Source organism: Muntiacus reevesi, chromosome 2 (assembly GCF_963930625.1).
Source record: "Muntiacus reevesi chromosome 2, mMunRee1.1, whole genome shotgun sequence".
Classification (NCBI taxonomy): Eukaryota; Metazoa; Chordata; class Mammalia; order Artiodactyla; family Cervidae; genus Muntiacus; species Muntiacus reevesi.
Window position 1 is genome coordinate 114,530,841 of NC_089250.1, and position 22,233 is coordinate 114,553,073.

At 45.7% G+C, this 22,233-nt stretch overlaps 1 pseudogene; it reads left to right on the top strand.

Moving 5' to 3' along the window:
- Positions 1-2,668: 2,668 nt before the first annotated feature.
- LOC136157231 (collectin-46-like) lies at positions 2,669-22,128 on the top strand (annotated as a pseudogene).
- The last annotated feature ends 105 nt before the right edge of the window (positions 22,129-22,233 follow it).

The window sequence follows — 22,233 nt, forward strand, 5'->3', positions numbered from 1 at the left end:
CCAGTATTCCCATCACTTTAAGAATTTTCCATAGTTTGTTGTGATCCACATAGTCAAAGGCTTTAGCATAGTCGATGAAGCAGAAGTAGATATTTTTCTGGAACTCTCATTCTTTTTCAATGATCCAACAAATGTTGGCAATTTATTCACTGGTTCCTCTGCCTTTTCTGAATCCAGCTTGGATATATGGAAGTTCTGGGTTCACTTACTCTTGAAACCTAGCTTGAAGGATTTTGAGCATTACCTTGCTAGCATGTGACATGAGTACAATTGTGCAGTAGTTTGAATATCCTTTGGCATTGCCTTTCTTTAGGATTGGAATGAAAACTGAACTTTTCCAGTCTTGTGGCCACTGCTGAGTTTTCCAAATTTGCTGGAATATTGAGTACAGCACTTGCACAACATCGGTTTTCAGAGTTTCAAATAGCTCAGCTGGAATTCCATAATCTGCACTAGCTTTGTTCATAGTGATGCTTCCTAAGGCCCATTTGACATCACATCCAGTATGTTTAGCTCTAGGTGAATGATCACACCAGCGTGGTTATCCGGGTCACTAAGATTTTTTGTACAGTTCTTCTGTTTATTCTTGCCATCTCTTTGTAAACTCTTCTGCTTCTTTTAGGTCCATACAGTTTCTGTTCTTTATTGTGCCCATATTTCCTTGAAATGTTCCCTTAGTATCTCCAATTTTCTTGAAGGGATCTCTAGTCTTTCCCATTCTATTGTTTCCTCTATTTCTTTGCATTGCTCACTTAGGAAGGCTTTCTTATTTCTCCTCGCCATTCTTTGGAATTCTGCATTCCAAGATGAGTATATCTTTCTTTTTTTTCCTTTGCCCTTTGCTTCTCTTCTTCTCTGAGCTGTATGTAAGTCCTACTGAGACAACATTTTTGCCTTTTTGCATTTCTTTTTTGTGGGATGATTCTGATCACTGCATCCTGTGATTTGTTGCAAACCTCCCTCCATAGTTCTTCTGGCATTCTGTCTATCAGATCTATTCCCTTGAACCTATTTGTCATTTCCTCTGTATAATCATTAGGGATTTGATTTAGGTCATACCTGAATGGTCTAGTAGTTTTCCCTACTTTCTTCAATTTAAGTTTGAATTTTGCAAAGGAGTTCATGATCTGAGCCACAGTCAGCTCTCGGTCTTGTGTTGGTGCAAAGAGGATAATCAACTGAGTTTGTTATTGGCCATCCTGTGATGTCCATGAGTAAAGTCATCTCTTGTGTTGTTGGAAGAGGGTGTTTGCTCTGACCAGTGCGTTCTCCTGGAAAAACTCTGTTAGCCTTTGCCCTGCTTCATTTTGCATTCCAAGACCAAATTTGCCTGTTACTCCAGGTATCTCTTGACTTCTAACTTTTGCATTCCAGGTCCCTATGATGAGAAAGACATCTTTTGCTTTTTCTGGTGTTAGTTCTACAAGAATTGTAGGTCTTCATAGAACCGTTCAACTTCAGCTTCTTTGGCATTACTGGTTGGGGCGTAGACATGGATTACTGTGCTATTGAAAGTTTTGCCTTAGAGAGAAAGCATGATCATTCTGTCATTTTTGAGACTGCACCCAAGAGCTGCATTTTGAAATCTTGTTGACCATGAGGGGTACTCCAATTCCTCTAAGGGAATTTTACCCACAGTAGTGGATATAATGGGCATCTGAATTAAATTTGAACACTCCCTTCCACTTTAGTTCACTGCTTCCTAAATTGTTGATGTTCACTCTTAGCATCTCCTATTTGACCATTTCCAATTTATGTTGATTCATGGACCTAACATTCCAGGTTCCTATACAATATTGTTCTTTACAGCATCAGACTTTACTTTCAACAACAGACGCATTTGCAACTGGGCATTGTTTGTGCTTTTACTCAGCCTTTTCATTCCTTCTAAAGCTATTTCTCTGCTCTTCTCCATTAGCATATTGGACATCTACCAACCTGGGAGGTTCATCTTTCAATGTAATATATTTTTGCTTTTTGATGGTCTTCATGGGGTTCTCAAGGCAAAAATACTAAAGTTGTTTGGCATTCCCTTCTCCAGTGGGCCACATTTAGTAAAAACTCTCCACCATGACCTGTCCAGCTTGGTTGGCGTACATGGCGTGGCTTATAGTTTCATTGAGTTAGACGAGGTTGTGATCCATATGATCAGTTTGGTTAGTTTTCTGTGACTGTGGATTTCATTCTGTCTGCCCTCTGATGAATGAGTATAAGAGGGTTGTGCAAGCTTCTTGATGGGAGGGTGTCGCTGTGGGGAAAACTCAGTCTTGATCTGGTGCGCAAAGTGTGTAGTGTAGTCACTCAGTCGTGTCTGACTCTTTGCGATCCTGTGGACTGTAGCCTACCAGGTTCCTCTGTCCATGTGATCCTCCAAGCAAGAATACTGGAGTGGATTGCCATTTCCTTCTCCAGGGAATCTTCCCAACCCAGGGAACGAACTAGGGTCTCCTGCATCACAGGCAGATGTTTTACCCTCTGAGCCACCTAATAAGTCTTTAATCCAATTTTCTGCTGATGGGTGGCTCTGTCTCCCTGTATTTTGGCTTGAGGCCATTCTATGGTAGGGGTAATTGAAACTTCCTCCAAAAGGACTTATGCCAGCACACTACCCCTCCCAGCACTGTTGGAGACAAGTGCCCCTGATCCAGTGGAAGGCCCCTGTCGACACATGCCTCCACCAGAAATTCCCAAACACTCACAGGCAAGTCTGGCTCAGTCTCTTATGGGGTCACTGCTTCTTTCTCCTGATTCTTGGTATGCACAAGCTTTTGTTTGTGCCCACAAGAGTCTGTTTCCCACTCTTGTAGAAGTTCTGTAATCAAATTCTGCTGACCATCAGAGTCAGATTCCCTGGGGATACTCAGTCCCTTTGTTAGATCAACAGGTTTGGAAGTCTGTTGTAGGGCCTAGAACTTTGGCAACAGTGTGAGAACTTCCTTGGTATGAATGTTCTCCAGTTGAAAAGAAATTATAATTAAATTTCATGATTGATGTGTTGATTACCACTACATTAGAAGTCTCTTTGTGATACCTTGGATGGTAGCCTGCCAGGCTCCTCTGCCCATGGAATTCTCCAGGCAAGAATACTGGAGTGGGTTGCCATTTCCTCCTCCAAGAAGTCATATTACAATATGTAAATACATCAAATTAATATGTTGCACACCTTGGGTTTCCTTGGGGGCTCAGATGGTAAAGAATCTGCCTGAGGTGTGGGAGACCAGGGTTTGATGCCTGGGTTGGGAAAACCCCCTAGAGGAGGACATGGCAACCCACACCAGTATTCTAGCCTGGAGAATCCACATGGACAGAGGAGCCTGGTGGGTTATAGTCCATGGAGTTGCAAAAGTCATACATTACTGAGCAACTAAGTACAGCACAATATGCTGTACATCTTAAATATATACAATCCCCTATGTCAAGTATATGTCAAGTAAAAAAAAAAGAAATGTTTGCATTCCAGGATCTAGAAACCAAGTATGCTTGAATTTCTTTCATTATCTCTCAGGATTAAGGTAAAGAAATGATCTGGGCTAGCAATTCTGACTCAATATGTTACATCAGTTATTTTGCTAGACAGTTTTGCATGCTATATCATACAATGTGAAGGATTAAATAAAAATAAATTTGTTCGTATCTTCTATCAATGGAGGAGATCTTGGTATGGTGCATTCACTGATGGGGTACGGACCTGTATTGGATATTCATCTCACAGTAGAGAATGAAGTCACATGAGGACATTGTAGAGAATGTAAACAACAGGGTCAATTTGATAATGGGATGTTTTCCTTGATGACTGCTGTCAACACTAGAGAATATCGAACAATATACAGTATGGGGAATCTGGATGATATAATACCCATTTTTCTAGTTTGGAGACCAGAATTCCTTTTTTGTACTACTGTTTCAGGTCGCTTTGATACAGGACAGCTTGTGACTGCTAGAATAATTTTTGAATGGAATACTCAGTATAAAAAAGGGGGGAAAATTTAATACATCTATGATTAAAGAGCCAGCTCAGAATAAAATGGATAATCTAGGAGAAGCCATATTTCAACTATCAACAAATAAATTAAAGTAACTTATTAGAGATCAGGTTTTTTACAAATGTTATACTTCCCAATAAGCTATCGGGAAGTTTCCCTGGTTGTCCAGTCGTTAAGACACCACACTTGCAATGCAACGGATACTAGTTCCATTCTTGGTTAGGAACTAGGATCCTGCCATACCTCATTCCATGGCCAAAAGCAAAAGAAGCAAACCAATAACCTATAGGTTACAGGGACTTCAAACTGAGGATACACTGGGGAGAAGACTTTTTCTTCTTTTTTGGCACACCATGTGCCTTATGGGATCTCAATTCCCTGACTAGGAATTGAACCCAGGACATAGCTGTGAAACCCAGGAATCCTAACCACATGGCTACCACCGAACTCCCCCGAAGATGTTTTTCTCTTGCTTCCCTTCAGGGTGTCTGACACAGCATTGACTCAAATCCTTGTAGTTAATGTTCATCCTTTGGGAACACATGTGGCCATAGGGGGCTAAGTGGTACAGGCTTATTTGAATGGACGGTCAAAAAGGAAAGTACATAAAATAATGAGGGATTAGGCAGGTTGGGCATGTGGTTTATTCTTTTATTTCTTATCTCCAAAGTATACCTATGTTGAGACCATCTCTCTGGTGAGTTCTGAAGTGTGTGATTATGAAACAGAGGTAATGAGTTAACATTGGTCACCAGGATCTTAGGCTTGAGGGATCTAGGGGCCCATACAGACCCTGCCCCAGATCCACCCTCTCCTACCCCTTGGGAATAACCTAATCATCTCTGGTCGTTCACCTCCTCCTTGGTTGTGGTTGAGGCACAATTATACCTGATAGAGAACTGATGTTTTCCAAAAGGTAGGAACATAGTGGTTTGGGGAACATCTGAGTCTCTGGAAGAGTCATTTGTATCCAAAAAACTATGACCCTGCTTCAGCTGACTTGAAAGACCCTGCATTCTTCTGCATGAAGGGAAAGGAAATTCATCCTCATTAGAAGGGCACCTTTCCTGATACAGCCTGAAAGAAGAGTTTTGATTCTAGACTCAGGTGCTTTTCATCTGGATTTGGGAGCTGCTTATGTTTGAACATCTGTCCATAAGAGATGAACTTTTAGTTAAATCAAGTGGCACATGCACTGAAGGCATTAATAACTAAACCAGAAAAGGCATCTGAGCCAGAGAAGGTGATTTTTCATTTGGATCTCAGCTCTTAGCAGACAGGGGGAAAGTTTCAAGGAATGCCTGTATTCCTGAGGACTTGACTACTCTGCATAATGAAGGGGAGGCAGATCACTATTTTCCCTAATACTCAGAAACATGGGAGATAATAGGATGCCAGTTTTAAGGAAACTAATGGGCATGAAAAGTAAAAGGATATGAGGTGCTGAGATAGTCATTTCCTAGGCAGGTTGATAAGAAGTCTAGGAGTCCCCAAGGAGAGGGAGCTCTGGAGTATTCACGGAGGAAGAAAGGACAAGCTATTTACTTTTTTCCCTCTACATTCCTTAGGATTATATGACAATAATGCCTGAGGACAGTCTTTGGATTACACCTTCCAGCCAACTCTGTTATCTTAAAATGTAAATTATGGGAGTAGGTCTGGTGAGGTCTTTACAACCTCCAGATATTCTTTAGATTTATTGGAGAATATATAACGCCATTGCTAACACTAGCCAGGGAGTACTCTTTCTGCCCCTTCTGATGCCTATGCCAGAAGCTTTCACTATCTCCTTTATACTTTAATAAAACTTTATTACACAAAAGCTCTGAGCAATCCAGCCTCGTCTCTGGGCCCAGATTGAATTCGTCTCCTCCAGAGGCCAAGAATCCCGGTGTCTTATCGTTCAGCAACAGCCTTTCAGTGCCCTCCCATTCTAACCGACCAATGGAGAAGCCACTCCTAGCCAGGTGTGGACAGTTGTTCTGAATTTGCACCTAATTTTCAAGGACCAGATGAAAGGTATAAATTGAACCCCCAATATTTGGTCTCAGAGACATTGCCCTGTTCCTGACAGGTCAGGGGGGGAACAGAGCTGGAATCTTACTTCTTCTGATGTTCATTCTCCTTTTTCCTACCCGTGTCATGGTTTTAGAATCAAAGAGCTCAGCACCCAGAACAGATCAGGAAGGGGTCTCTGAGTGCTCTGGCAGAAGGCCCCTGTGCCAGACCTCTGCTGACAGTTCCCAGAGGCCAAAACCAAAGGAACTGGCCTACTGCTGTTGGGCTGGACCTCACAGGCCTTCATGCCTTGTAGATGCCCTGCTTTAAGAGTGAAGAAAATGTGAAAGACAGCAACAAAGACATCAATTGTTACTGGACAGGTCATCTTACATGTTGGAAACAGAATGTCCTAGATCAATTTGTCATTGTTTACAGCAGGTATGCAATAGCAGCAATTTTTGACATTGAGGGAAAAGTGTCAAAGTGTCAGCCTACCATTTATAGGGGGATCTGACCTCAGTTGGGTTACTGTTACCAGAGAAACATGCAGCTAGGGCAGCAGCCAGTATGTAGGTGGTTACTAATGAAGCTCTGTATTTCAGAGGACTGGATAGTCCTGTGAGTGGACCAAGGACTGGTCAAGCAGCGAGGTATAGAAAGACCAAGAGAACAGCCATCGTGAATGGGCTGACCATACAGTCCATCCTTAAACAACCTGCATACCCCTTACTCTCTTGGTCCACTCCCCTTCCTCAGTATTCCTGGCCTCAGGTAAATTAGAGTACACCACAATAAGATACCACAAATGCGACACAGACAACCCCAGCTAGTGAATACAGAGAATCTAAAAGGTACGCAATCTTTGGAGACAGGCATTGATCAGGTCATTTTTTCATGGAATTCCTGAGGACATCAACTGCATATCGCTCTAGACACAGGCATAAGACTCAGGCTGCACTGTCTGCAAACAGGCTCCGTCCACTTAGACTAGACATGAATGTAAGATGTGTAACAGGCTCAGTGCAGGGAATATCATGACCATTAAGCAAAATACAAGTACTAACATCATTCTGGCATAATAATACCCCTGACTATGATTATTGTTCTGGGCCATATTACCATTTAAGCTTGACCAACCTCAGTCCACACAACCAGTGTCAAACACTGAAGAGGGGGTGTAACACACCACAGGGTTAATATAACGGTGCCTTTCTCTAGTAGGAGATGATTAATTTCTTAGTCATCTTAGGTGGACCAGATGAAACTTGTGAATCTCTTTCCAGTCCTAATCCCCATAGGGCTGCAAATCCAAAGCACCGGGGATTTCCCTGCCAGTCCTAGAGCCATTTACAACATGTTCCCCTGGGGGTAGATCCTGTGACAAGGGCAAAGGTGCATTATTCTCCTGACCAGTCGTTAGCAATGACCTTGGGTGGTCAACAGTTGAGCTGCGATGATGTCAACTAGTTTGCCTCTTGGTTAACTCGGCAAAAGCCAGGGATGATTGATCCTGGAATATTTAGTTAAAAATTCATGTGACTCAAGTTAGCCTCCTGGTCCACAGGTTGAGAGAGCGGGTTTCCTGTTTCAGTTGTTAAGTAGTCCATTCATCCTTCTATTAGCCCAGCAGCAGCAGGGCTGTAAGGCAGGCGGAACACCAGTCTGTGGCATTTTTATTGGCCCATTCCTAAACTTCATAGCTGCTCAAGAGGGGTTTTTTGCATCGTTGAACAATTTAGATAGGCCTGCTGATGTATCAGCTTCCACCTGTTGTAAAACACTGTAGATCTGCCAAGCAGCTCCCAGCTCTTTCCTAGCATCTGAGCAGTAATGTTGAGATGAGGAAGCAGAGAAGCGGACAGAGCAGGTGCTGGCTCTTGGACTCGGAAGAGGCAATCTGCTTTTGCAAGAGTTGTCGGTCACTGTGCAACTTGCTGGTCTTCTCTGGACCTTGGATTCCTGGACATCCGTGAAACACAGACACTGACACTGCCACTTTACTCAGAGGGCTGCAGTGAGGTCCTGATGAGATCTTGGGCTGAGGGTGCTCTAATGTGTGTTTCATGCCATGAACATCAGTGGCAGGTGCCCATAAGCCAGGTGGGGGTACAATCGACTGAGTCAACAGGGCAAAAAATCACCTCTCTTTTCTCTGGACTGGAACTAGATCTTCAGGTTAAGGGCAGGTATAAAGAGCTAGTGGTGGCCCAGGAACTCGAATTTGCCTGGACCTTCTGAGCCCTAGAGAGAGCAACTGTGAGTGTCTCCATCATTGCCTCTCAATTTATTTTCCAGTGTTCAGTGAATATCTCCCTGCCTATGTGCCTATCCTACTGGTGTTAAGAAAGGCAGGGTCTGTGTAGCTGTTTCAGGTTAGGAGGGTCAATGCTAGCTGTGGGAGAAAATGGGGTAATAAGGGATGCTCTTCACTCTTTTCCCTTTACTTGGTGGAAGATGTGTTTCCTGAACTGGGGGTTGGGGGGAGGCAGGGGAGGTGAGTTGGATGTGACATCCACCAGATCTCTGATCCCATTGTCTGGAAGTCCCTGTGGAAAATGCAATTCATCGTCCTCTTGGACGGAAGCACTTCTCTGACCTAGAAACCTCTTCCACCCCACTACCTCAGCCTGCCTGGAGACCCACTATTCCCTGCACAGTTCCATCAGGCTTTCTTAGAGCCTCTGCACAGCCCATGAGCCCTTTCCCTGGTCAAAACTTTACAGTTTCTACCTGAGAGAAGAAGAAAAACCCAGGTAGGAGTGACTTATGTCCTATATCCACCCCTGATCTCCCTTAGCTCTTGAGTCCCTGTCTGATGGTAACCTGAAGCTCTATTGGACATCTGGTCTTTCCTTCCCTGAAACCAGCCTTCCGTTAATTGCAGCTGTCTATCATGTCCCTTCCTCCATGAGGCCCCTGTCCCATCTCCACACAGGATGTCTGGACACACTCTAGGTATGCCAGGGGCTTTCCTCATGGAGCCCAAGAATGACAAATCCTGGTAAACATAGTCATACACCCATCCTCTGCTCAGGACAGCCATTCCCATGCATTCAGGACCAGGACTTCTTTCAGACAGCACTGCAAACCCCAGTACTAGTCAGTCTAAAATAGCAAGTGAGAGGAAGCCAGTCTGCATTGTCAGACCTAAGCCATCCACCTTACTGGCACAGAAAGGGAGAAGGCTCACAGACGGAAGGATTCCTCCCAAGGGCACTCAGGGAGTCCCTCCAGATGTGACAGATGGCCTCAGTGAGGAATTCTACATCTTGATCACAATACCCCTGGCTGGAATGACAAGCCCAAAAGGGGATGACACAGAGCATCTGAGGGTAGATCCATGCTGCTGGCAGACCAGATCAGAGGTCCAGCTGGTCCGCTCATGTCCTTCCTGGCCAGGCTTAATCCCACTTTCCCTTAACTGCTTTTAGAGCCCTGCTGCTCTTTTCCCCAGAGGATAGGAGAAGAGATGGGGGAAGCCCTTCTCCTGACCTCAAGGAGCTGGGCCACCCTAATGCACATCCTCAGATTGAGCGCACCCCCTCTTTCTGTTCATCTCTCTAGGACATTCTTCTCCTCCTTCTCTCTGTGCTGTTCCTGCTCACACAATCCCAGAGTTCCCAGGGTGAAGAAATGGATATCTATTCTGAATACTGACTGATCCCTGCACCGTGGCTGTGTGTCTCCTGCCAGTGGTAGCCTTCGTGGTCGTGATGGACAAGATGGGGAAAGAGGCCCCCCTGAAGGGGTGGGCACTGGAATTGTAACCAACCCAGAAACTCTGAATCTTTTGCTGTGGAAGCCTAATAGATGGTCTTCTTCCAAAATGGGTGAGTTTCACTCAGATTTTGAGCCCCCCTAAAACACAGCTTTATTGGTTAGCAAAGACTGGCTGCTCCGAGCCTCCAGCTCCATCACCAGCTCTCCTGGGTTCTCCCCTAGAATCTTCTGACTCCAACCACCCTACAAGTGCTCAAATAGTGAGTAAAAGGCTGGAACTTGGACCTCTGTGCTCCAGAACTTAACTGCTGTCGATTTGGATTAACTGGTGCCTCTGATGGTTGTTAAATATTTTTAATATTTAATTGAACTGTCAGGCTGAAATTGAAGAAAGTAGGGAAAACCACTAGACCATTCAGGTATGATGTAAATCAAATCCCATACAATTATACAGTGGAAGTGACAAATAGATTCAAGGGATTAAATCAGATAGACAGAGTGCCTGAAGAACTATGGATGGATGCTCATGATGTTGTATAGGAGGTAGTGATCAAGACCATCTCCAAGGGGAAAAAAGGCACAATGGTTGTCTGGGGAGGCCTTACAAAGAGCTGAGAAGAGAAAAGAATCGAAAGGCAAAGGAGAAAAAGAAAGATATAACCATTTGAATGCAGAGTTCCAAAAAATAGCAAGGAGCGATAAGAAAGCCATCCTCAGTGATCAGTGCAAAGAAATAGAGGAAAACAGTATGGGAAAGAGTAGAGATCTCTTCAAGAAAATTAGAGATACCAAGGGAACATTTCACACATAGATGGGCATGATAAATGACAGAAATGATATGGACCTAACAGAAGCAGAAGATATTAAGAAGAGGTGGCAAGAATACACAGAAAAACTACACAAAATGATCTGCATGACCCAGATAATCACCTTGGTGTGATCACTCACCTAGAGCCAGACATCCTGGAATGCAAAGTCAAGTGGGCCTTAGGAAGCATCACTATGAACAAAGCTAATGGAAGTGATGGACTTCCAGTTGAGCTATTTCAAACCCTAAAAGATGATGCTGTGAGAGTGCTGCACTCAATATGCCAGCAAATTTGGAAAACTCAGCAGGGGCCACAGGACTGGAAAAGGTCAGTTTTCATTCCAATCTCAAAGAAAGGCAATGCCAATGAATGTTTAAACTATCACACAAATGCACTCATCTCAAATGCTAGCAAAGTAATGCTCAAAATTCTCTAACCCAGGTTTCAACAGTACATAAACTGTGAACTTCCAGATGTCCAAGCTGGATTTAGAAAAGGCACAGGAACCAGAGATCAAATTGCCAACATCTACTGGATCATTGAAAATGCACAAGTTCCAGAAGAGCATCTACCTCTGCTTTAGTGACTACGACAAAGCGTTTGACCCTGTGGATCACAGCAAACTGTGACAAATTCTTAAAGAGATGGAATACCAGTCCATCTGACCTGCCTCTTGAGAAATCTATATGCAGGTCAAGCAGCAATAGTTAGATCCAGATACAGAACAAGGTCTGGTTCCAAATCAGGAAAAGTGTACATCAAGGATGTATATTGAAACCCTGCTTATTTAACTTATATGCAGAGTATATCACGTGAAATGCCAGGCTAGATGAAGCACAAGCAGGAAACAAGGTTGCCGGGAGAAATATCAACAACTTCAGATATGCCACAACCTCAGATATACCCCCCTAATGGCAGAAAGTGTAGAGGATCGAAAAAGCCTCTTAATGGAAGTGAATGAGGAGAATGAAAAAGTTGGCTTAAAGCTCAATATTCAGAAAACTAAGACCATGACATCTGGTCCCATCACTTCATGGCAAATAGATAGGGAAACAATAGAAACAGTGAGAGACTTTATTTTTCTGGGTTCCAAAATCACTGCAGGTGGTGACCACAGCCATGAAATTAAAAGACTCTTGCTCCTTGGAAGAAAAGCTCTGACAAATCTAGACAGCATATTAAAAAGCAGAGACATTATTTTGCCAACAAAGGTCCGTCTAGTCAAGGCTATGGTTTTTGTATTAGTCATGTATGGATGTGAGAGTTGGACCATAAAGAAAGCTAAGCACGAAAGAATCGATGCTTTTGAACTGTGGTGTTGGAGAAGACTCTTGAGAGGTCCTTAGACAGCAAGGAGATCCAACCAGTCCGTCCTAAAGGAAATCAGTCCTGAATTTTCATTGGAATGACGATTCTGAAGCTGAAACTCCAATACTTTGGCTACCTGATGCGAAGAGCTGACTCATTGGAAAAGACACTGATAATGGGAAAGATTGAAGGCCGGAGGAGAAGGGGACGACAAAGGATGAGATGGCTGGATGGCATCACTGACTCGATGGACATGAGTTTGAGTAAGCTCCGGGAGTTGGTGATGTACAGGAAAGCCTGGTGTGTTGCAGTTGATGGGGTTGCAAAGAGTCGGGCAAGACTGAGTGACTGAACTGAACTGAACTGAACTCCATAATGAGTAAGAAAGGATGAGGCACTGTGGCCCCATACTCAAACCTGAATAAAAGGATTTTCCCTCAATACATTACAGAGAGAAAGAAAGGGACCTTATATTTCTAGTCCAGTCCTGTGCTTAGAAGCTCACTTGAGTAGCTTATATAATCCCACCAAAAGTCTAACAAGTGATGCATTAATCTCATTTGATCGGGAAGAAAATTGTGGTACAATGATGCTATGTGAAACTCAACCTAGAAAGTGAAAAGTACATAGGTTTCTTTTTCAGACACATCTGAGCATGTCTGATAGCTCTTCCTCCACAGCAGAGGTAACTAGGGCAAACTATTCAGTGTCTCTGACTCTCAGTTTGCGCAGCTGTGGATGGAAATCATATGATCACAGAGTGATAAGCAATTGAGCCAAGACTTCATCTTTTTTTTTTTTTTTTTTTTGGTGAGGATTCAGGATAAAGTTGCATCCTCTTGCTCTACCAATTAGGTGAATTCTCCTGAGATTTCCTAAAATACAGCTTATTAAGGAAAGTGTCTGAGAAACACTGACCCACAGGAGAAGGTCTGGGTGTTACTGGCGAAAAGTGAGAATTCAATAAACCAACGCATACGAGGGGACCACCATGGCACTGAGCCAAGGCTGTGGAGGGATCAACTGAGATCTTTATCTTTTTGGTTTGCATTTTAGCTGTAGAGAAAAGAAGCAAATAACATTTAAGCTGCAAGGAATACATAATATCCTCAGGCTGTGCAGGATAACAGACAAATATCTCTCCTTTGCAGACCGAAAGTCGTTCCCAGCATTAATGAATGGAGCCTTGATAAGGATGCCTAGAAGTGAACTCAATGGTGGGGTGCTATTCAAGGTACCAGTTCCCTCTAGCTCCCAGAGGGTCCCGAATTGAATCCCAGGGAGGGGGTGGGGTGGAAACGTTTCCTATAGTGGCCCCTCAGGTGCATGGATGTACCCCAGACCTCCCTTTCTTGTGCATTCCAAGCCTGGCCTTGGGTTGGTGCTTGGAGAGAGAACAGTGCAGTTGGGCCACGACAGGCTCCACACTGGCTCCCCAGATCCAGGCACTGCTGTCCTTCAATTGTGACGGGTCTGGGAATTTTCTGGAGATCCAAGGATCCTCAGATGGTGACCAGTAAGGCTGGGTGTGGCCAGAGTCTGCACTGGGGACAACCTCCCCTACAGATTCTGACACGCATGTTCCCAAGAACCTGATATGAAGGACAAGATGGGCCTGAGAGGAGAGACCCTTGAGCAGATGTAGAGGGTGGGGCTGGGTCACTTGGGGATGTGCCAGATATGTCGTGGAGGGCCAATAACACCTGGACCCTGCTTGGGGAGCTGTATTTCCAGGGATAATTCCTTCCTTACTCAGTGCCTCTGAGATTGCTGCCCAAAAGGATTCAGTGACAGAGTCCCTTCTGGGGTGCACATCTCCCATGGGAGTGAAACTCACATCCCACAGCATCTCCCAACCTTGACCCCTGCTGATCTCTCTGAGCTCCTTTCCTTCCCCTGCTCCCAAACTTCCTGGGCACTGACCACACTGGCTCCTTGTTGGTCCCTGAGCACACACATCCCCCCGCCTCCCCAGGGCCCTGTCCTTGCTCTGTGCATACAAGTCCCCATGGTTCACTCCTCACCCCCTTCACAGCTTCACTCATAGACTCCCTCTCTGGCCATCCTGTTTAGAAGACACAATTCTCCAGGCTTCAATTTACCTCTGTAGCACTTGTTCTGATCTGATGAATTACCATCTGCTGTACATCTTAATTTTTGTTATCTATATCTACATAGCTAGGTTTAAGCTCTGTGAGGAAGGGGTGTGGTATTTGTCCGTTTTTTTTCACTTGTATAATCCCAGCTTTTAGGACAGTGCCTTGTACCTAGTAGAAGCTCATTGAATACTTGTTGGAATAGAAGAATGTAACCAGCCAGGAGATGAGGCATTTTAGAAAAGTTAAGGCTGAACACACTGCTGGTCCATAAAGCTTCACTTCAGGTGCCACTGGGGTTCAGAGTTAGGACTTCAGGGGATGTGAGGAGGCAAAAATGATTGCCTGGGAGGCATGGTGATTGCTACTCAGAAGGACATTCTTTCCTCCACTTCCACCCATGGCCTCCATGTTTTGTGCACAAGGGTGGGTAAACTCTGATGCTCCCTTCTAAGGAGTGAATTGCTTCCCAGGTACTTGCTGCCACCCAGCCACGGGGGAGCCCAGGCATCTCTCCCTAATCGCAGTGCACCACTGTGTCTGAGATGCAGGGCTCAATCTCTGGGCTTCCGTATCATGCCTCGTGAAGGTTGTAACTACGAGCAGGACACAATACCCAGCACAGAGGCCCTCAGCCACACATCAAACGCACCAGTATCCCACCACCTATACATTCTTGGCCCAAGCAGGCCAGACCCTCTTACCCTGGGAAAATGATTTCCAAATCTGAAATGTCACCTCTCCTCTCTAAGTCTCTTTAAGTCTTCTTCAGCCTTAAAGTGCTGTTTGCTCCAAATGTGTGTTCTTGTATTGAGGATGCTCTGATGGGTTGAGGGACATCTCATGAGTTGCTTTCCTCACTCATCACCTGTGCCTCACAGTTTAAAACTTGATGACAGATTCCTTGTAGACTAGGACCTGGTGCTAACATTTACATCCTGCTCAGTGCTAGGCAGAAAGCTAAGTTCCACAGATAGTTTCTCAGTGAACAGAGAAATGAAATAATGAGGAAATGAACAAATAAGTGAATGCACAAGCTAGCAGAACCTGACAGATTTCTTCTGTTGTCTTATTGCACATAAATGCTTTACTTACAACAACCAAAAATGGAAGCAACCCAAGTGTCTTTCAACGTTTATCCATGGTGAATGATAAACAAAATCTTTTGTGTTCACACTATAGAACATGGCTCAGCCATACGAAGGAATGAAGTACTGGGATGAGCCCCAAGAAGGTCACTCCGTGTTTAAAAAGCCAGACACAAAAGGTCATTTTTTGTATGTATTCATATAAAATATTCAGAGTAGATCATTGAGATGGGAAGCAGAACAGTGGAAGCCAAGGCCTGGGAGGAGGCAGGGACGGAGTGATGAAAAAGTGTGAGGTTTCCTTTGGGGTTGATGACATATTTTTGAGCTAAATAGAGGTAGTAGTGGCATAGTGCTATAAATGAGCAAAATGACACTGATTTGTACAGTTTGAAAAAACTGATTTTAGGGAATTCCATGGTGGCCCAGTGGTTGGGACTTAGCCTTCTCACTGAGAGGCCCTGGGCTCAAACTCTGGTCAGGGAAAGAAGATTCTTCATGCCTTGTGGCACAGTCAAAAAATTTTAAGAAGTTAATTTTCTATTATGTGAATTTCATCTCAATGGATCCAAAATAACCAAATTCTCAGAATGGAGTGTAAAATTCTTAAAGAGGGGTAAATCTCATATAATTTCAGACTTAGGCAGCCTTTTGTGAAGTAACATGTCTTTTTAAAAATCTTTGGTCACTTTTCCAATATAAAAATAATATATGGTCACCAAAGATAAAAAGAAGAAAATCAAGATGCCCTGAATTGTGCCAGGTAGATAGAACAACTCTGAAGACTTTTGTATAGGCTGTTCTGATAGTTTTTCCAATATGTATTACATGTGCCCATGTATTTATGAAGAGAATCATAGTGAACAGGTGTTTATAATAAACTTTTACTACTTAATGGTTCGTTATAATTTAGTCTATTTTCTGTACTTTCAAGAGCATGTTGCATAGCTTTTCCTCTTCCTTTTATTAAAAGATAAATGACCTAAAATATATTAATTTCAGGTCTGCAACATAATGGTTTATATTTGTATATATTGTGAAGTGATTGCACAATAAGACATGTCAAAAAGCATCAACACACATAGTTACAATTTGTGTGTGTGTGTGATGAGGACTTTTAAAATCTACTAAGCAACTTTTAAGCGTGCAAGCCAGTATTATTAACTATAGTAACCTTGCTGTACATTGCACTCCTCAGACTCATTTATTTTATACCAGGAAGTTTGTGCCTTTTGATTACATTTATCCATTCTGCTCACTTCCCAACCCTAACTCTAGTAACCATCAATCTGTTCTCTGCATCTATCTGTGTGTTGCTTTTGTTCATTTGTTTTTTAGATTCCAAATATAAGATCCTATGATACCTATATTTTTCTGTCTGACTTATTCCACTTATAACCATTTATAAGCCCTCAGGTTTTGTCCATGTTGTTGCAGATTGCAAGATTTCATCACTTTTTCTGGCTGAATAATGTTCCACTGTATATACAAACTGCATTTTCTCCATCCATTCATCAATCCACAGATTCTTAGACTCTAGGCTGCCTCCATGTCTTGGCTCCTGTAAACAATGCCGCGATGAACTTGGGATTTCAATATCAATATCTGTTTGAATTAGTGGTTTCATGTTCTTTGCTTAAATTCTCAGATTTGGAATTGCTGGAGAGTATAGGACATCTATGTTTAATTTTTGAGCAATTTCATACTGTTCTCCACAGTGTCTGTATCAATTTCCATTCCCACTGGGCTCAGTCACTCAGTCATATCTGCTTCTTGCTACTGCATGGACTATATAGGCCATCAGGCTCCTCTGTTCATGGGATTCTCCAGGCAAGAATGCTGGAATGGGTAGCCAGCCCCTTCTCCAGGGGATCTTCCAGATCCAAGGACTGAACTTGGGTCTCGTGTATTACAGGAAAATTCTTTACCTTCTGAGCCACCAGGGAAGCCTACGTTCCCACTAACAGTGCACAAAGATTCCCTTTTCTCCACATTCTCCAACACTTCTTATTTGCTATCTTTTTCATCATAGCCTTTATAAAGGTATACAGTGGCAGCTCAGTGTGGTTTTGACTTATATTCCTCTGGTGATTTGTGTCAGGTGTCATTTCTGACATAAACTTTAGTTCTCAGAAGGTGGATACCAGGGAGTCCATGGTCAAGGGTAAAAGCTGATAGACTTACCTGCCATAACTACTGTGGCCTTGGGGCGGGGGCAGATGTATTCTGTGCAGTCAGGTGGGTTTTGGTTTGGATCTGCCTCCAACTCTGCAAGCCTGTTTCTTCACCTGTAAAATAAAGTAGTGGACACGCATTTCCTGGATCACCACTGGACCAGTCAGGTGGAGGGGAGTGTATACACTGTATAGAACCCCAAAGGAATGCCAGGGCCCTGACTCTGCAGGCAGCTGGCTCCTCCTGGGCTGAGGTCAGCCTTATGTCCATCTCTTCTTCGTCACAGTTTCTCCAGGACAAGCAGGATGAGCAGGAATGCCTACATGAGCAGGCCCAGTTGACCCAAAGGGGACAATGACTCGGCTGGATAACTCGGAACAAAGGGAGACCCTGGACCACATGGTGAGCAGCTGGGCATGGAATGCAGTTGTCTGCAGGTGGCGTGCTGTGTTAGAGCGCAGCAGTAGGTGTGCACGGATTCTACACCAGAAAGAGGAAGAAGGTCATTCTCAAGGTGCACAGGTTATTTCAGGGAAGGCTGGAGCTCCTGGGGAGGGAGGAATGGGGGCAACATCTTTAGGAGGAGGCTGCCTGTCTGAGTTCTATTCATCCTCATCTTTTATGCACTCCCACTTTCAAGGAGATTCAGTGTCACTAACCGGGCTGGTCCTTTTCCCCAGGGCCTCCAGGCATGCCTGGTCCAGCTGGAAGGGAGGGCCCCTCAGGGAGGCAGGGGAGCATGGGACCTCCAGGCATACCAGGCCCCAAAGGAGAGACTGGGCTCAAAGGTAGGAGGGTGGCATGTGGTGGGTGAGGGAGGGAGAAGGGCGGGGTGACATGGGCAGACCTGGTGGGGACCAAGGTACGTGCACAGTGCCTGGAAAAGCCTGGAACTTCCGCACCTGGTCGGTCTGGCCTGGGCCTCACCCTCAACTTTCCCACACTGACTGAATTTCCCCGATGCTGTTCCTGGAAGAGACCAGGCCGTCAGGAGCAGTCTCCCAGGTCACTCTCTCACCTGGAGCTGTGGGTGACAAGCTGCGCTGCTGAGGAAATGGTACCTGGAAGCACACTCTCAGCCATGCTTCTCCAATATGTTCCTTCCGCAGGAGGAGTGGGTGCCCCAGGCATGCAGGGATCCCCAGGCCCTGCAGGTCTCAAAGGAGAGAGAGGTGCCCCCGGGGAGACTGGAGTCCCTGGACGTGCTGGGGCGGCAAGTGAGCAATGGACGTGGGGCTGGGCTCATATTCCTCTGTGCCCACCCCCACCGGCCACCAGGTCAGAGCTTGCATTCCAGGGAGAGAGCCAGCGTTTGGCTCTTGGGCACTGTCTCTAGGGAGAGGTGGTGCAAGCAGCAGGGACTGTCTCTATCCAGGGAAGGCTGGTTGTTGGGTTATGGGACAGTCAATGTACAGAGAGAATGCAAGGACAGCTTCCAGGCACACACGGACATTTGTACAGGGGAGGGCACACTGCCTGGGATATGACAGTCCATGTCCTGGGGGAGGTGAAAGGTGCTGGAAAGTTTGCCTGGAACTCACACAGCAATTCTTTCGTGACCCCAGGGCTATTGAAGCCATTGGTCCACAGGCCCTTCAGGTGCCATGGGTCCCCCAGGGCTAAAGGGGGACAGAGGTGACCCTGGATAAGAAGGAGCCAAGGGAGAAAGTGGACTTGCAGGTAAGAAAGCTCTGCGGACTCTAGTGGGTGTGGAGAGGGTAGGAGGCCCTCTTTAGTTCAGCTCTTTCTCTCATGCGTCCCATGTCCTTACCCCAGCCCCAATACGCATATCCACTTGTCACTATTCCTGAGACCTGGGCTCTGAGTGACCCCAGGCTGTACTTGATTTGTGTTCACTTGGCCTCTCTTTCCTGCAGAGGTCAATGCTCTCAGGCAGCAGGTGGCCATCTTAGAGGGACAGTTATAATGCCTCCAGAATGCCTTCTCTCAGGACAAGAAAGGTGAGTTCCTGGACCTGACCCTGAGCCAGGCCCCGAGTATGGGCCTCAGACTGGGCCTGGCTTGGCTTGCAGTTCACTGGGCTTGGGTTTAAATTGGACTTGCTGGGACAATGACTGGGACTGGACCCAGACCTGGGGCAAGAAGTGGGGCTAAGGATGGGGCTGGGACAGGGTCATGTCCCCACGTGCTCCAGGAGCTCAAGTAGATGCAAAAGACAAGGAGGAGGATGCGGTCTGGTCATCCGTTCAGCAGACCTTCACCCAGCTTACTCTGGGTGGGTTCCTATGACAGACAAGGGGACACCCAATCCAGGATGCATTTCTTCCCTCTGTGGGGCCAGGTGTGCAAATGCCCAGAGAAGAAGCTGCACAGCCCAAGGCTGCAGAGAATCCAGACATGATCCTGAGAGCAGGGGTAGGAAGCTGCTCTTGAGGTTCAAGGCTCCTGGGGACCTATCCTTGGTGTGTGGCCACCAAGTATCTCACCCTAAACATGCCTCTGGGTTTTGCGGTGGCAGGCTGCCTCCACTCTCTGGCCAATGCTGGACCCTCCCTTCATCTGCCTAGGTATTTAAACCAGAGTTTCTTCCCTAAGCCTGGATCCTAAGCAGGCAGAGGCCTCCTCAAGCACACACCTGAGTGTCCTGTGCCTTTGGGACTTTCCGCCAACTGCACCTCCTCCTTCTCTGCTCCTGCTGACAACAGCTTGGAATCCACATCATTCATCAAGTGAAGTGAAGTGATTGGGCTTCCCTGGTGGCTCAGGTGATAAAGAAACCACTTGCTATGCAGGAGACCTGGGATCCGATCCTGGGTTGGGAAGATCCCCTGGAGAAGGGGAAGGCTACCCACTCCAGGGTTCTGGCCTGGAGAATTCCATGAACTGTATAGCCCACGGGGTCAAAAAGAGTCAGACACAACTGAGAAACTTTCACTTTCATTCATCAAACCTCGGTGATTGAAAAAAGAGTTTTCTGAAGGTGCAGAGTGTAAAAGTGCAGAGTTTTCTGAAGGTGAAGATCAGGCGACCTAGTGAGATACAGGGTTGGCTCCTAAGAACTCAAGCCAACTAAGTACTGAAGTAGTGGGATGAGAATTTCCAGCAATTTATGTCTTCCTTCTTGCACAAGCATATTTATATACCTGCTTATTCCTTCATTCCCTGGTAGCTCAGTTGGTAAAGGATCTGCCTTCAGTGCAGAAGACCTGGGTTCAATCAATGGGTCGGGAAGATCCCCTGGAGAAGGAAATGGCAGACCACTCCAGTATTCTTGCCTGGAAAATCTCAAGGACAGAGGAGCCAGTGGGCTGCAGACCATGCTGTCAAAAAGAGGTGGGCTTGACTGAACAACTAAAACATCATGCAGCTGAAACAAAGGAGAATCTGGGCATATGCGCTTGAACACGTGTGTACCTAAACACCATCACTCGGTTGACATCATCTACATAAATGAACACAAATGCACACATATGCACAACCATCCAGATGGACCTTGAGTCGGCCCATGTACCTTCAGACAGACACATGCACACACGTAGCCACCCAGATGCATGGATGTAACATAATCATGGCACACAAGCTGACACTGACGTTGTTCAAGCCTGTCTGGCTGACATCCTAACTCCCTGGAAAATCTGGTCTACAACTGCTTGTTGAAGCTACTCAGACAAAAAGGGCATGTCTTCAGAACACAGCCTGGGTTCTGAACCAGTCCAGTAAGCCCTCTTAAGAGACCTGAAGATTTCCATGCAAGACCCTGGAAGTCAGGGGTGTGGATGGGATAGAATAAAATGAGATACTTAACACAAAACATGGGGGGTGCTGTTATGTAGTGTTTCTACCTTAGAAATGCGAGATTAGACTCTGAAATGGTAAATGACTTTCCTTGTCACTTGGGCTGTTATTGCCAGGGTGTACCTTAACACATGAAGCTTAACAGAGGCCAAGACAGGGCCCTCTCCAAAGCTGATCCCACCCTTTCCTCCTGCTCCCACGCAGAGCTCAGATGCCGTCATCCCCTGCTCAGTGGTCCAGGGAGTCTGGTTGGCTGTAGCATCACCTGCAAGCATACGGAAGCCAACACTGGACTGCCCCTAGTGCAGAGGTCAGCACTTGGCTGCTCTCAGATGCACCCCTGTCCTCCCTTTCTCCTCACCCCTTCACACAGCACAGAAGCGCTCAGACAACTCCACGTGCCCGATCATCATGCACGAGTGAGAGTCAGCTGCCTGAGTGGAGTTTTCCCCACTCTCAGGAGGTGCCCCAGACTCTAAATGTCATTTCCCTGCCACAGTCCTTCCTGTTTACACAGTAATTAAAGTCCCGGATTCTGGTAACATCACGGGGAGGAACAGAGTGCACATGGGAGCTGTAGTGTCACATCCAATCAGGTCTGATCCTTGTCTGTATTTGACAGTTGGGTGACTTTGGCCCTCTCCCATAAGCACCTGAGTTCCAGGGTCCTCATCTGTTTCTCTGGAACTAAGTGCCTCGCTTTCTTCTTATCTGGTTCCCTGGCACCCTTATGTCAGGCTGGAGACTCCAGGTGGAACACAAGGTCTAGGTGCTGCCACATCTGCAACCTGACTCTCCTCTTCCCCTAATGGTGCTCTTCCCCAATGGCCAGGTCATCAGGGAGAAGATCTTCAATACTGCAGGTGCTTTAAAATCTTATTGAGATGCTCGGCGACTCTGATGAGAGGTTGAGGGACACCTGGCCTCCCCATGTTCTGCAACGGAGAATGAGGCTGTGATACAGCTGATCAGAGCCCAGAACAAGGATGCTTTCCTGAGCATGAATGACATCTCCATGGAGGGCAGGTTCACCTATCCCATGGGGTAGTCACTGGTCTATTCCAGCTGGGCCAGTGGGGAGCCCAACAACAGCAATGTCGGACAACCAGGGAACTGTGTGTAGGTCTATCCTGAGGGCAAGTGGAATGATGTACCCTGCAGGGAGCAACTCCTCATGATCTGTGAGTTTTGAGACCCTCATCCACCTCAGGAAGGAAGGGGGCAGTGCCCAGGGATATTGCCAACATCCCAATAAAAAGTTACCTTCTGCTGTTCACGGCTTCCGCACTGAGACACG